The sequence below is a fragment of the Aedes albopictus genome, chromosome 1 (assembly GCF_035046485.1).
Source record: "Aedes albopictus strain Foshan chromosome 1, AalbF5, whole genome shotgun sequence".
NCBI lineage: Eukaryota > Metazoa > Arthropoda > Insecta > Diptera > Culicidae > Aedes > Aedes albopictus.
The window spans coordinates 45489207-45502958 of NC_085136.1; the positions used below are offsets into that span (position 1 = coordinate 45489207).

At 41.4% G+C, this 13752-nt stretch overlaps 1 protein-coding gene across 4 annotated transcripts in view; it reads left to right on the forward strand.

Annotated features, from left to right (window-relative positions):
- Nucleotides 1-13752, forward strand: part of LOC109397890 (glutaredoxin domain-containing cysteine-rich protein CG12206) — a 258145-nt gene that overhangs the window by 27367 nt on the left and 217026 nt on the right. The gene's annotated exons all lie outside the window — the stretch shown is intronic.

Below are 13752 nucleotides of genomic sequence, written 5' to 3' on the forward strand. Positions count from 1 at the left end.
GCTTGCCTGATGGCTGTCTGTCAGTCATTCGAAGCCAAGTCAGAGTCACTGCTGCTTGCAATAGCTAACGGTGCGCGATCAGTGAGCAGAGCGGTTCGAAGTATGATGAAAGTATGTCACTTGATTAGGGGTCAACCGTTCGTTCATTTGGAGTGAGATTGATTTGGTTTTGATTGTGACATGATTAGTGGGTTAGGTAGCAATAGCTAGCGATAAGGCTAGATTCTATAGCATATAATGGGTTGGGTGTGATGTAGGCTTGATAAGTGTCGCGAAATACGTCAGCCAATCCTTTAGAACTGGAAAATTACGATCTATGCCTTATCTGGTTTCTGAGTTATATCTTGTTATGATTTGGATAACCGTCGAGAGTCCTGAAGACCACAATGAGGTCTTGAAGGCCTATCTCAATTTCTGCACAAATTGATCAAACCAGGAAGACAACACAAGGTTGGAAGTTGGGAAATCCCCAAAAAAGATTAAATATCTCACAAAAAGTCGGCATATCCAGTGAAAAAACGGCTAAGCTTTTGCGAATTCAGCGTTTTTCTTTCCTTTTTTTGTTTATTTTTTAATATTTCGGCTTGGGAAAACAAGTGTCGCTCCTCAGGATCAAACTTTGAATCATATTCATACATTCATGTTTACACAGCTTTATAAAGTTTTTGTTCATTTCTACAACACTCCTTGTTTAGCACTTAACAAATAGGAACATTTGTTGTCAAAAGTGACACAATTGGCCCAATCATAAGACGTTTAAAATCAGCTGATTTTGGGGGCCTTTGACAGTTCTCCTATGAAAATGACAGTTTGGCGATTGCGACCTGTCAATTGAAAAGGCCTATATGATGCCTTTTGCAACCCACCGTTCAACTTTTGGTTGACCTCGAATTAGGGATGCCATATATACCGATTTATCTGTATTATATCAGGCCAAACATGTCTAAAGGTCCTATCTGCAGGAGAGAGTCTCTCTTTGGTTTCCTTCTCTTTCGTTAATATCTCAGCTGTTTATTTGTATTATGATTGTCTCCTTGCATTGAACGATGGTCAAAACAATCGTCTTTTAATTTGTACTGCAAAAATAGTTGAAAAAAGTGTACCATTACATGGCAATAATTGAAAGAGATAGTGAATAAAGAGAGCCTCTCAAATGCAGATAGGACCTATTGAAATGTTCGGCCTGATATAGATTTTTGAGTATCCGTACAGATTTCGTTTTACATGAAATACAGATTTTTATGGTAGAGCGACTGATTTTGTTTTTTATATTCGATACAGATTTTTTACCCAAACTTTGTATAGGATACGCATTTTTTTAAAAGTGCGATACAGATTTTTCAAAAAATCGTCTGGCATCCCTGCCTCGAATGTCAAACAAGAATGTTTACCATTATTGTATTGTCGTGTATAACACAATCACGAATAATACGACTTTGACGACGAAATTAAACTCGCCGTAATTTGGTATTAACCTACATTTGTAGCACCTTTTTTCCCGATTCAGGCGAAACCAGCTGGTTTTGGTGTGAAAAATAATCAGCTACAAGCTGAGAATAGTGAGAATGAACGTAAACATCGGTAAACTAGCTGGTTTTGTGCTGTAAACATGATGTGACCAGCTGGTGGACCGAGAGCAAAAGATCTTGATGGCAAACATTGAGTCGGTAGGCGTGTCAAGAGGTAATCTTCGAAGGGCATCTGATAATAATGTCAGGAACAACCCTTATATTCCCTGAATATTATCTAGAATTAATTCCTGAATATTCTCTAGAAGTAATCCTCAAACACTTTCGAGTGAAATCCTGGGAACAAGTTGCAGATAAAAGCTCTGAAATTTGTTCCAAAAACCTCAGAATGGTTCCGGGTTATTTGGCCGAATGCCGTTTGACCGAAAAATGAATGATGAATTTAGGTGACCATGCCACTGTTCTCCGCATCAATATGACTTGAAAGAACAGCCTATGATTCAAGGAAAGAAAATATCTGATAAGATTTGAACAGTTTCATAGCCAAATAATCCAAAAATGTCAAATTTAGAAAGAATAACCATAATCATAAAAGAAGGAAATATTTGTGATGATCATAATGGTAGTTAGACTGTCAAAAACTTCCTTCAAATTCATTTGATCATAATTCGGCCAAACGGCGTTCGGCCAAACGGCATTCGGCCAAACGGCGTTCGGCCAAACGGCCAGACACCCTCAGGATGAAGTACAAGAAGGAATTCTGGCAGAAACGCCAGTATGGCATCTGAAGAAACCTGTGATAAATGTCAGAAAAAAAAATGTCCAAGGATAAACAGAAGTCTGCGAAGAAATTCTTGTAGAAAACGTGAAGAAAGTTTTAGAAAAATTCCCGGGTGTAGTTTTGCCTCCAGAGGTTTACCCATAATTTCTCCCGCAGTTCTTTTCGTGACTGCTGCTGTGTCATTCTTTTTGGTTTTTATCTTATTGAATATCAGTGTTTTAGGGGATCCTATAACGGCAGCTGTAAGGCGTGGGGTTTCAGCATGACCATGCTGAAGATAATCGAATCAATTCTCGTTCGGTCCAAAAACCTTTTGAAAAATTAATTTTGACTTGCTTGAGCATAAAGTATTTTCTTTCCTGCAGAGGAAGCTTCCAATAAATTTCTGTGGAAGTGGTCATAGAACACTGAGAGGCAGGCTTTTTCCCAAAAAGAAGATGAGCATAACATACGTGTTCGACGCCAGCGAGGTTGCAGCAGCAGAGGCGAAACAGTCCAGCTCCAAAAGGTTATACATGCTTGATTGACTATTAGTCAATGATTAAACATGTTTCGCCGTTGAATACTCCGAGGACATTGACATAGCCAGCTTTTTGTTCTTGCTCACTTTCTTAAACATGCACAAAAAATAGTGGGACGCTCTTGCTCGTGTTTGTTTATCAAAATAATGATGTGGCTCAGTTCAGTGGTTGCATAAGGTGGTATATAATTAACATTGTGTCAGGAAATGAACCAGCTTTATCAAACTTATCCTAATACTAGCTATGGCTATGAGCATGAAATAAAACAGAAAATAGATAGAATTGAATCAAGTACCTTCTGTCTACAAATCAGAGACGGTAACCATGAAACCCGTCTTTGTTTCCAGCTATCAATGATCTGAAATGTATATGTACACTCAATCCTCTTGCCTTGCCTAAAAAGAATAAGAGCTTTTCAGTACCAACAATGTGTATTTCAGGAGGTCCCAGGTGATTTCAGATGGTCCCGGACGGTCTCAGAGGGTTTCAAAAACGGCAGTCAGGGATCTCAGAGGAGTGTTTTAGAGGGTACCAGAAAGTCTCAGGAGATCTCAGAGGTTTCAGAATGCTTCCAGGCGGTCTCAGGAGCGCTTCACAGAGCATCAGGAGCATTCCAGGGTGTTTTTTGAACACTTCAGAGGGTCTCAGGAGATCTTCATGGGGTCTCAGTTGACCTTCAGATGGTCTTCAGGGCGTTGCAGGGTCATGGTCATGAGCGTTATAGAGGATCTTTGGGGTCTCATTAGCGTTTAAGAGGGTCCCAGGAAATCTCAGGAAGGTCTCAAGGGTACTCCGAGGTGTTTCAGGGGGTCCCAGGGGGTATATGGAGGGCACCAGTAGGAAGAGCGCCAAAAAATCTCTGGAGCGTTCTTGGGGGCCCAGAGGATTTCAAGAGAATTCCAGGGTGGCTCAGAGGCGCTGACAGGAGTTTCAGGGGCGTTCCCGAGGATCTCAGGGGTGTTTCTGGGACGTTTTAGGGAATCTCATGAGCGTTTCAGGGGGTTTATTGGTGCTTTTACTGGGCTCAGAGTATCTCAGGGGTGTTTCATGAGGTTTCAAGGGTGCTTATGGAAGTCTAACGGAGTTTCAAGGGGGTTACAGGGGATTTGGGGGATAAACGCTTCATAAGGGCGTTTTGAGAGAGTCCCAAAGGGTCTTAGAGGGGTACCATCAGGTTTCAGGGGATCCCAATGAATTACAGAGGGTTCCAGGGGCATTCCATGAGGCCGCCTGGGGCTCCTCGCAGGAGGTGGCAATCGCTTGGAACGACTTCAGAAACCCTCTGGAACACCCCGGAAAACTCCTTGAAGTACCCTCGAAATACTATCAAACGCTCCAGAAACCTCGCAGCACCCCCTAAAATGTTCCTGAAACTCTCTGAAATACCTTGAAATCCTTTGCAACGCCCTTTAACCTTCCGTAACCACGCGCGGCTGGCCACCACGCTAATGCTGAGTACAAAAGCGAGATTTTTCCAACGTGTTGTACAAAATACAACAGCCCGACCGCTCGAGAGTTAAAGGCTTCAGAGACTACCCTGAGTCGCCCTTAAAACCCCTAGAAGCGTTCCAGAAATCCCCGTTATCCTATTGAAATGTCAACTAAACCTGTTGGAAACCTCCTAGAATACCCTCGAAGCCCTTTGCAACCATTTTTTTTTTGGCTCTATGGGAACTTCCAGGGAACCCTCTTGGTCCAATCTCAAATGCCCAGTAGCATGACTAGTTCCTCATTAAACTTTCCTCATTTTCCCTTAGATTTTCCCAGAAACTCTTTCCGGATTCATCCCCAATCTTCCTTCCATGATTCTGCACGAGTAGCATCCAACAAACTACCAGAGGGTTTCCCAGAATTGTTCACAGATTCTATCGCAGAGCTTCCCCAGGAGTTCATTCTGAAGTCTCCTCAGGAGAATTTTCCAGGACTTCTCCCAGAGTATCTGCCAGGATATTTCCTAGAGAGGTGCTTGCTAGTTTTCTTATCAACTATCCCTCAATATCATTGGGGATTTTTTTTTCGGCATTCTTCATGCGATTATCTAAGAGATTTTCCTAGATTTTTTGGCAATATTCCACTCGAGATCTCTGTCAAAGTTTATCCCGGGGAAGCTAGCGGAACTTAGATTCCTTCCAAAATGACCGCTTCTTAAAGTTTTCTTAATGATTTCTTCCAAAGGTTTTCCGATGATTCTTCCCTGAGCTCACGTTGAGTTTTCTCCAGTGAATTCTTTAGAAGGCTTTGTCTTGATTGCTCTCAAATTTCTGTACAAACTATACCGGAGTTACACTCGATTTTGTGGAGTTTCTTCTCAGGTAACTCCCAAAGTTTCTTCAGACATTCTCTCCTGGAGCTCCTCTTGTCGATTCACTAAGAGTTTCTAATGAAGTTTTCCGTGGAATTCTCTTACTTTGGAGAACAGAATTTCGCACGGAGTTAGTTCCGTTATTTCCCGCCTGAGAAACGCCAAGATGAATGCATCACTGTGCTTCTTGAAAATTTTCCGGGAACGCTGAGATGCATTTCTGCAGAAATTTCGAGGGAAATGCTGTTTTTTTTTTTCGAAACTCCCATAATAATCTGGAAAGACAAACAATCCATTCCCCTTTTCCGGTTAAATCTGACGGCCAGTATGTCTGAAAAAGACGTAAAAACTTGAAGCATTTGAACGATTAGTTGACTAATTGAGGAATAAAATTCGTGCGATTCGAACCCTCGAATCTGTAGTCCGGCGCTTCATCCAACTTAACCATAGAATCTGTTACGATTAATAACATTAATAGTAATGCTCGATCAGCTATTAGATCTGGCAGTGTTGGCAAGCGTTGTGGCTTCTACTGTAGACCTCCCAATTTGTACCACCCACACACTAACTTCAAGGATGCTGGCAGTAAATGAGACTCGTGCAGTGCAAAAACAAATAGCGACAATCAACCGTGAGATGAACACGGGGTCAGACAATCAGTGGTGTCATCGTGGTTACTCCAAGTTACTCACTGAGTAACCAGCTCTTCAGTTCAAAAAAAATTTTTTTTTTCAGGAAGCAAAATATAATAAAATACCAATTTTGGTTATTTTGGGTGCACACTGTTAACGCCCTGACCACATCAGTTTTAGTGAATATGGATTTTTAAACAATTTGACATTCTGGACCGCCCCCTCAGGATGCAAAATATAATAAAATACCAATTTTGGTCATTTTGGGTGCACACTGTTAACGCCCTGACCACATCAGTTTTAGTGAATATGGATTTTTAAACAATTCGACATTCTGGACCGCCCCCTCGGGCAGTGGTGTCATCGTGGTTACTCCAAGTTACTCACTGAGTAACCAGCTCTTCAGTTCAAAAAAAAATTTTTTTTTCAGGATGCAAAATATAATAAAATACCAATTTTGGTTATTTTGGGTGCACACTGTTAACGCCCTGACCACATCAGTTTTAGTGAATATGGATTTTTAAACAATTCGACATTCTGGACCGCCCCCTCAGGATGCAAAATATAATAAAATACCAATTTTGGTCATTTTGGGTGCACACTGTTAACGCCCTGACCACATCAGTTTTAGTGAATATGGATTTTTAAACAATTCGACATTCTGGACCGCCCCCTCAGGAAGCGAAATATAATAAAATACCAATTTTGGTTATTTTGGGTGCACACTGTTAACGCCCTGACCACATCAGTTTTATTTTATTTTAAAGCCAAAAACGCTTTATTTCAAAATTCCCAAAGAAATGGGTTATGTTATTATTACCACCAGCTGGGTGCACATCTTCAAAAATTTTCAGATCACTTCACTTCACTGAACTGAACTGAAACATTAGTATATTATATATGGTAAATTCACACCCTGTGTACTCCTCATGCATGTCCATGTTACGTTTGCGATACTGTCGTTGGATTGAAAATGTTTAACTTTTTCTTATAACTTGTATACGGTTGATTTCTTGTGCATACATTTGGGCGTTTAAAATTTGTTTTCCTTGGCAATAATTTCCAATCAGAAAAATGTGTGTACATTTGCATTGTTCCAATTTATACATGTCCTTGACAAATAAAAAAAACAGTTGGAAACTTTAGCACACAGTTTTTGTTCCCTGATTCTTTATTTTTATGTATTCACTAGCTGACCCGGCAAACCTTGTATTGCCCATTTCAATTGTGGCTCTTGCACTACGACTCTTGGTTTAATCGAGATGGTTTTAAATTTCTCTCTTCGTATAAAGCTTATAAGAATTTCACAGTTTTTCTAATGTTTTTTGTTTACTTTCATAACACAGTCACCCTGCGAACAAATTGATCATTAGTTTTGATAATTTTTTCTTTCGTTTATTAGTTATATGTCTACTCATATACATTGGAAGGCCGGCTGAAGAGGCACGTTATCTTCCATTTTTGGCATTTGTTCCCATGTGTTTCATGATTCCACATGCTTGACTAAGAAAGGAAGGTCCACTATTTCGTAACAGTGTAATTCGAAAGCACAGCCTATTTTTAAAAGAAGGAAAAATCTCATATGAACTATGCAGTTTGGTTGCTAGTAAAACCTTTATCAGTGTAATTACGGAAAAAATCTACCATAGAGTTAACAGTTCAACTGCCATAAGCTACACAACAATGCCACTCGAAAGAAAAACCTTTGATTAACCCGTTTTGGTCATAGTTAGAAATTTAATTTCAGAAAATCGCCGTGACATCATTTTTCAACCGATATTTACAAAATTTGGAATGAAGACCGCGCTACATCCCTAGTTGCATGGAAAAATATCAAAATGGTTTTTTGGTTCTTGGGGTTTGAGTTATTGAAGGGGGGTCAAATAGGGTCAAAAATGGACCAACTTCCTTTTAATCACTGATTATTTGTGAGAAACACATGGAAAAAGATTGCAAATGTGTTCAATTATCGTTTTATTATTGCAAATGCATTGTTTAAGTAAATTGGGATTACCTGGTTCTGGTTTCGGATGTTCTGGGTCACGTTTGGGGTGCCTTCAGGAGACACATTTCGCAAGTTCCTGACACCTGACATTTTGCATAGCATAATTCTAAAAAACACATTTGTCATGTCCCATTCTACATAGTGTCGCAAATCAAGTATTTGGGAGGAATATTCAGAAATTTTTGGACATATTGACCACCATCCCGGATGTTTCGGGAACCTGGGGCTACCCGGAAATAGTGGCCTTTTCCCGAACAATTACGAAACCTGGCTTGCGACACGTCCAACATCATGATTTTGCAAATCAAGAGTGTTGGAGGTGAATTCGGAGGTTTTTGGACAATGTGACCATCAGAGGGAACACCGTCAAGCTCGGTATGAAGGGTTTCCGCGATGGCCAATCGGAGACAGCTGCCGGAATTCCAGGGGTTTTGTACCTTTCGTCGCCTGCAATCACTTATTATAACCATAATAAATATGAATATGGTATGGAATTCGGAAATTCCCATAAAAAGTCCAAGGACAATTATTTTCTCTTCGACATTATTTTATTTAAATTTGATCGGAAAACTTATTTGTGAATTCTTTTAGAAGTTTATTCAAAATTCTCGAAATCATTTTTGGTTTTTATTTTATGTTATTTTAACTTAAAGCTAATTCTACGCTTCAATATTTTTTTGGGAGATTTATTTGGCAATTTTTATAGAAATTCCAGCGGTAGTATTTGGAGGAATTATTCGTAGTTCCTTTATAAGTTTCTTCGGGTAATAATATAATTTTTTCAACAGCAATTTCTGAAATTCCTGCGGCAATATTTAACAAATATTGTCGTAAATCGTTTTAAAGTTATTTTGCCAAATTCATCAATAATTCTTCCGCGAATTTATTCAATATTTTCAGAATTTTCCAGACATTATTTTCAACTTTCCTGCGACAACGTTTTCGGCAATAATTATAAAATCCTTTCAGAAGTACCTACTTTTGAAAATTTCTTTAAAAACTCTTATGGAAAATAATTTGAAATTTATTTTAGGCAATTTTTAGAAATTCCTTCATATTTTTTTTGATGGATTTCTCCAGCAATTACTTTGCAAATTCATCTTACATTATGTTGAGGGATTCTTTCGGCATAATTCGGGAAAATATTCGTATATTATTTTGAACGTTTCTTCAGCAACTAATGAGAAAAAATTCGGAATTTATGAGAAAAAAAAATCGTTGATTCTTGTGAAGATTCGCATTCTTTTCTGCAAGGATTTCTCCAGGAATTCTTCCAGAGATTCCTCCAGGAATCCCTCAATAAAAAACTTCAGGGATTCTTCAAAGAAATCATCCAAGCATTCCTCCAGAAATTCCTCCAGCGATTCCTCGAGGGATTCCTCCAGGAATTCCTCCGAAGATCCCTCCAAAAATTTCTCCAGAGATTCCTCTAGGAATTTCTCCAGGGATTCCTCCAGGAATTTCTCCACAGATTCCTCCATGAATACCCCCATGGATTCCTCCTGGGAAACTGCCAGAAAATCGTCCAAGCATTCCTCCAGCGATTCCTCAAGAGATTCCTCCAGGAATTTCTCCGGCGATTCCTCCAGAAATTTCTACAGGAATTTCTCCAAAAATACTTCCAAGTATTCCTCCAGAGATTCCTTTAGGAATTCGTCCAGGGATTCCTCCAGGAATTTCCGCAGGGATTCCTCAAGAAACTTCTCCAGGAATTTATCCAGGGATTCTTTAAGGAATTAAAATTCCTCCAGGGCTACTTCCAGGGAATCATCCAGAAATTCCTCCAGGGATTCCTCCAGGAATTTCTCTAGGGATTCCTCCAGGAATTCCACCAGGCATTCCTCCTGGCATTCCCCCAGGAGTTCTTCCAGGGTTTCAGGAATTTCTCAAGGAATTGTCCCAATAATTCCTCCAAGGATTCCTCAAGGAACTCCACCAGCGATTCCACCAGGAATACCTCCAGGGTTCCTCCAGGAATGTCTTCAGGAATTTCTCCAGAGTTACTTCAAGAATTTCTCCAAGGATTCTTCCAGGAATTTCTCCAGACATTCCTCCAGGAATATCTCTAGGGATTTCTCCACGGATTCCTCCAGGAAAACCTCAAGGAATTCCTGAAGGAATTCCTCCAGGCTATCCTCCAGAAATACCTTCAGGGATTCCTCCTGGGATTCTTCCAGGAATTCCCCCAGGCATTCCTCCTGGATTTCCTACAGAGATTCCGGAAGAAATTTCTCCAAAGATTCCTCCAGGAGTTTCGTCAGGGATTTCTCCAACAATTTCTCAATGGTTCCCCCAGCAATTTCTCCAGGGATTCCTCAAAAAATTCATGCAAGGATTCCTTCAGAAACTCCTTCAGGGATTCCTCAAGGAATTCCCCCAGGGCTTTCTCTAGGGATTCCTCCAAGGATTCATCCAGGAATTCCTCCAAAAATAACCTCCAGGGATTTCTCCTGGGCTTCCTCCAGGGATTCCCCCAGGGATTCCTCCAGAAATTCTTCAAAAAATACCTCCAGGGATTCCTCCTGGGCTTCCTCCAGGGATTCCTGCAAGGATTCCTCTAAAAAATACCTGCAGGGATTCCTCCAGGAATTCCTCAGGAAATTCCCAAATGGAGGAGAACGTGCCTCTGGAGCCGACCTACTGATACCTGAAGGATTCCTCCAGGAATACCTCCAAGAATTCCACCAGGAATTTCTCCAGGGATTCCTCCAGGAGTTTCTCCAGGGATTCCTTAAGGAATTCCTCCAGGGCGCCTCCAGGAATTTCGCCAAGGGCTCCTCCAGGGGATCCTCCAGAAATACCTCCAGGAATTGCTCCAGGGATTCCTCCAAGTATACCTTAAGAAATTCCACCAGGAATTTCCCCAGGGATTCTTCCAGGAATTTCTTTAAATAATTTTTCCAGGATTCCTCCAGGAATTTCGTCACGGATTCCTCCAGGATTTCCTCCAGGGATTTCTCTAGGGAATCTTCCAGAAATTCCTCCATTAATTCCTACAGGGATTCCTCAAGGAATTTTTCCAGGGATTGCTCCAGGAATTCCTCCAAGGACTCCTTAAGGAATTCATCCAGGAATTCCCCCAAAGTTTCCTTAAGCAATTCCTCCAGGGATTCTTCCAGGAATACATCCATCGATTCCTCCAGGATTTTCTCCAGGGATTCCTTAACGAATTTCTCTAGGGTTTTTTTTTTTCAAGTATTCCTCCAAGGATTTTTTTTTTCATGAATTTCTCCAGGGATACCTCCAGGAATTCCTCCAGGGCTTCCTCCAGGATTTCCTCCTAGAAATCCTGCACGAATTCTTTAAAAAAAAACGGAGATCGACCAGCCAAGGGCTGAAAATTTCCTTAATAAAGCTCCTCCTCTTCTTGGCGTAAAGTCCCAACTGGGACAAAGCCTGCTACTCAGCTTAGTGTTCTATGAGAACTTCCACAGTTATTAACTGAGAGCTTCCTCTGCCAATGACCATTGTGCATGTGTATATCGTGTGGCAGGCACGAAGATACTCTATGCCCAAGGAAATCGAACCCGTCACCCTCAGCTTGGTCATACTGAATACCCACGCCTTTACAGCTGTGGCTATAGGGGCCCTGTCCTTAATAAAGCTAATTATCATAATTCTTTCAAAAATACCTCCAGGGATTCCTTCAAGCATTCCTACAGGAATTTCTCCAAAAATACCTACAGGAAATCCTCAAGGAAGTCCTCAGGAAATCCTCCAGGAATACTTACTGGATTTCCCCTAGGGATTGCTCCAGGAGTTCCTCCAAGGTTTCTTCAAGGAATTCGTCCAGGGATTCCTCCAGGAATACATCCAGCGATTCGTCGAGGAATTTCTCCAGGGATTTTTTAAGGAATTTCTCCAGGGTTCCTCTAGGAATTTTTCCAAGTATTCCTCCAGGAATTCCTCCAGGGATTTCTCCAGGAATTCCTCCAGGGATACCTCCAGGAATTCATCTAGGGCTTCCTCTAGGGCTTCCTCCAGGGATTCCTTCAAAGATTTCTCCAGAATTTCCTCCAGAAATACCTCTAGGTATTCCTCCAGGAATTTCTCAGGAAATCCTCCAGGAATTCCTACAGGAACTCCTCCAGGGATTCCCCCAGGAATTCCTATAGGCGTTATTCCAGGAATACCTCCAGGGATTCCTCCTGGGATTCGTCCAGGAATTCCTCCAGGGATTTCTCTTGATTTTTTTTAGTTAATCCTCAAGAAATTCCTCCAAGGATTCCTCCAAGAATTTCTTCTGGGAATTCTCCTGGTATTCCTTCAGGAATTTCTCCAGGGATTAATTCAGGAATTTCTGTGGTAATTCTCCCAGGAATTTCTCCAGGAATTCCTCCATGATTTTTCTAGGGGTTTCTTCAGGAATTTCTCCAGGTATTTCTATAGGAATTCCTCCAGCGATTCATCCAGAAATTTCTCCAGTTATTCCTCACGAAATGCCTCCAAGGATTCCTCCAGAAATTTCTTCTGGAATTTCTACAGGGATTAATTCAGGAATTCCACTAGGGATTGTTCCAGGAATTTCTCCAGAGATTCATCTAGAGATTCCTCCAGAGATTCCTCCAAGAATTTTCCCAGTGATTCCTCCAGGGCTTCCTCCAGAAATACCTCCAGGGACTCCTCCTGTGGATCTTCCAGGAAATCGTCCAGGCATTCCTCCAGGCATTCCTCCAGGAAATCCTCCAGCGATTGCTCAAGGGATTCCTGCAGGGATTCTTCCAGGAATTCCTGCGAGGATTCCTCTAGGAATTTTTCAAGGCATTCTTCCAGGAATTTCTCCAGGAATACATCCTGGAATTTCTTCAGGGTTTCCTCCAGGAATATCTCCAGGGATTCGCCCAGGAATTCCTTCAAGAATATCTTCAAATATTCCTCCAGGAATTCCTCCAGGGATACCTCCAGGAATTCGTCCAGGAATTTCCGAAGGGATTCCTCAAGGAATTCCTCCAGGAATTTATCCAGGGATTCCTTAAGCAATTTCTCAAGGGTTCCTCCAGGAATTCCTCCAGGGCTACCTCCAGGGATTCCAGCAGGGAATCCTCCAGAAATTCCTCCAGGGATTCCTTCAGGGATTCCTCCAGAAAATCCAAGGATTCCATCTGGAATTTCTCCAGGAATAACTCCCGGAATTTATCCAGGAATTCCTCCTATTCTTGGAGCTTTTCATATTTCGAAAACTTTATTGATTTTTTAATTGTGTGCGAAAGAACATCTTTTTCTGAGCTCGAAAACAGTTTTTGGCAGTTTTTGACACTGCTTGACATCTACGCTTAGTACAAAATCCGATGAGGGGTGATTCATCATATCGCTTCCATACACACATCAAATTGGTTTTTAAATAGGTTCCATGCCACCAAATTTTATGAAAATTTGGATTTTGGTCCAGTTTGGCATGCAGATTCAGAATATGGATTTTTATCAACACCGCTTAAGCCAATTCCTTCAGGGGTTTCTTCTGTAATTCCTCCTGGTAATCCTCCTAGAATCCTTCAGGAATCCCTTTGGAAATTCCTCCATGATTTCCACAGGGATTTCTCCAGCAATTTCTTTAGGGATTCCCTTAGGGATTCTCATTCATTTCATTTATTAAATATTACATCAAATTCATAATAAAACTGAGTCAACAATATTCCACGGTTCGTGGCTGCCGCTCTCCATCCTTGGTCACCCAGCGTGCTCTCTGCGCTCCACGCCTTCTTGTGCCAACCGGATTGGTAGCAAACACCAACTTTGCAGGGTTGCTGTCCGGCATTCTCGCAACATGCCCTTCCCACCGTATCCTTCCGGCTTTGGCCACCTTCTGGATCCTTGGTTCGCCGTAGAGTTCAGCGAGCTCGTGGTTCATCTTTCGCCGCCACACACCATTCTCCTGTACACCGCCGAAGATCATCCTTAGCATGCGTTGCTCGAAAACTCCAAGTGCCTGCAGGTCCTCCGGTCTTATAAGCGTTTTGTACATGGTAAATTTGGTACGGGGGTGAATCTGGAGCCCGTAGTAAATCCGACTTCCACTGATGATGCGCCTTCGAATTTCACGAC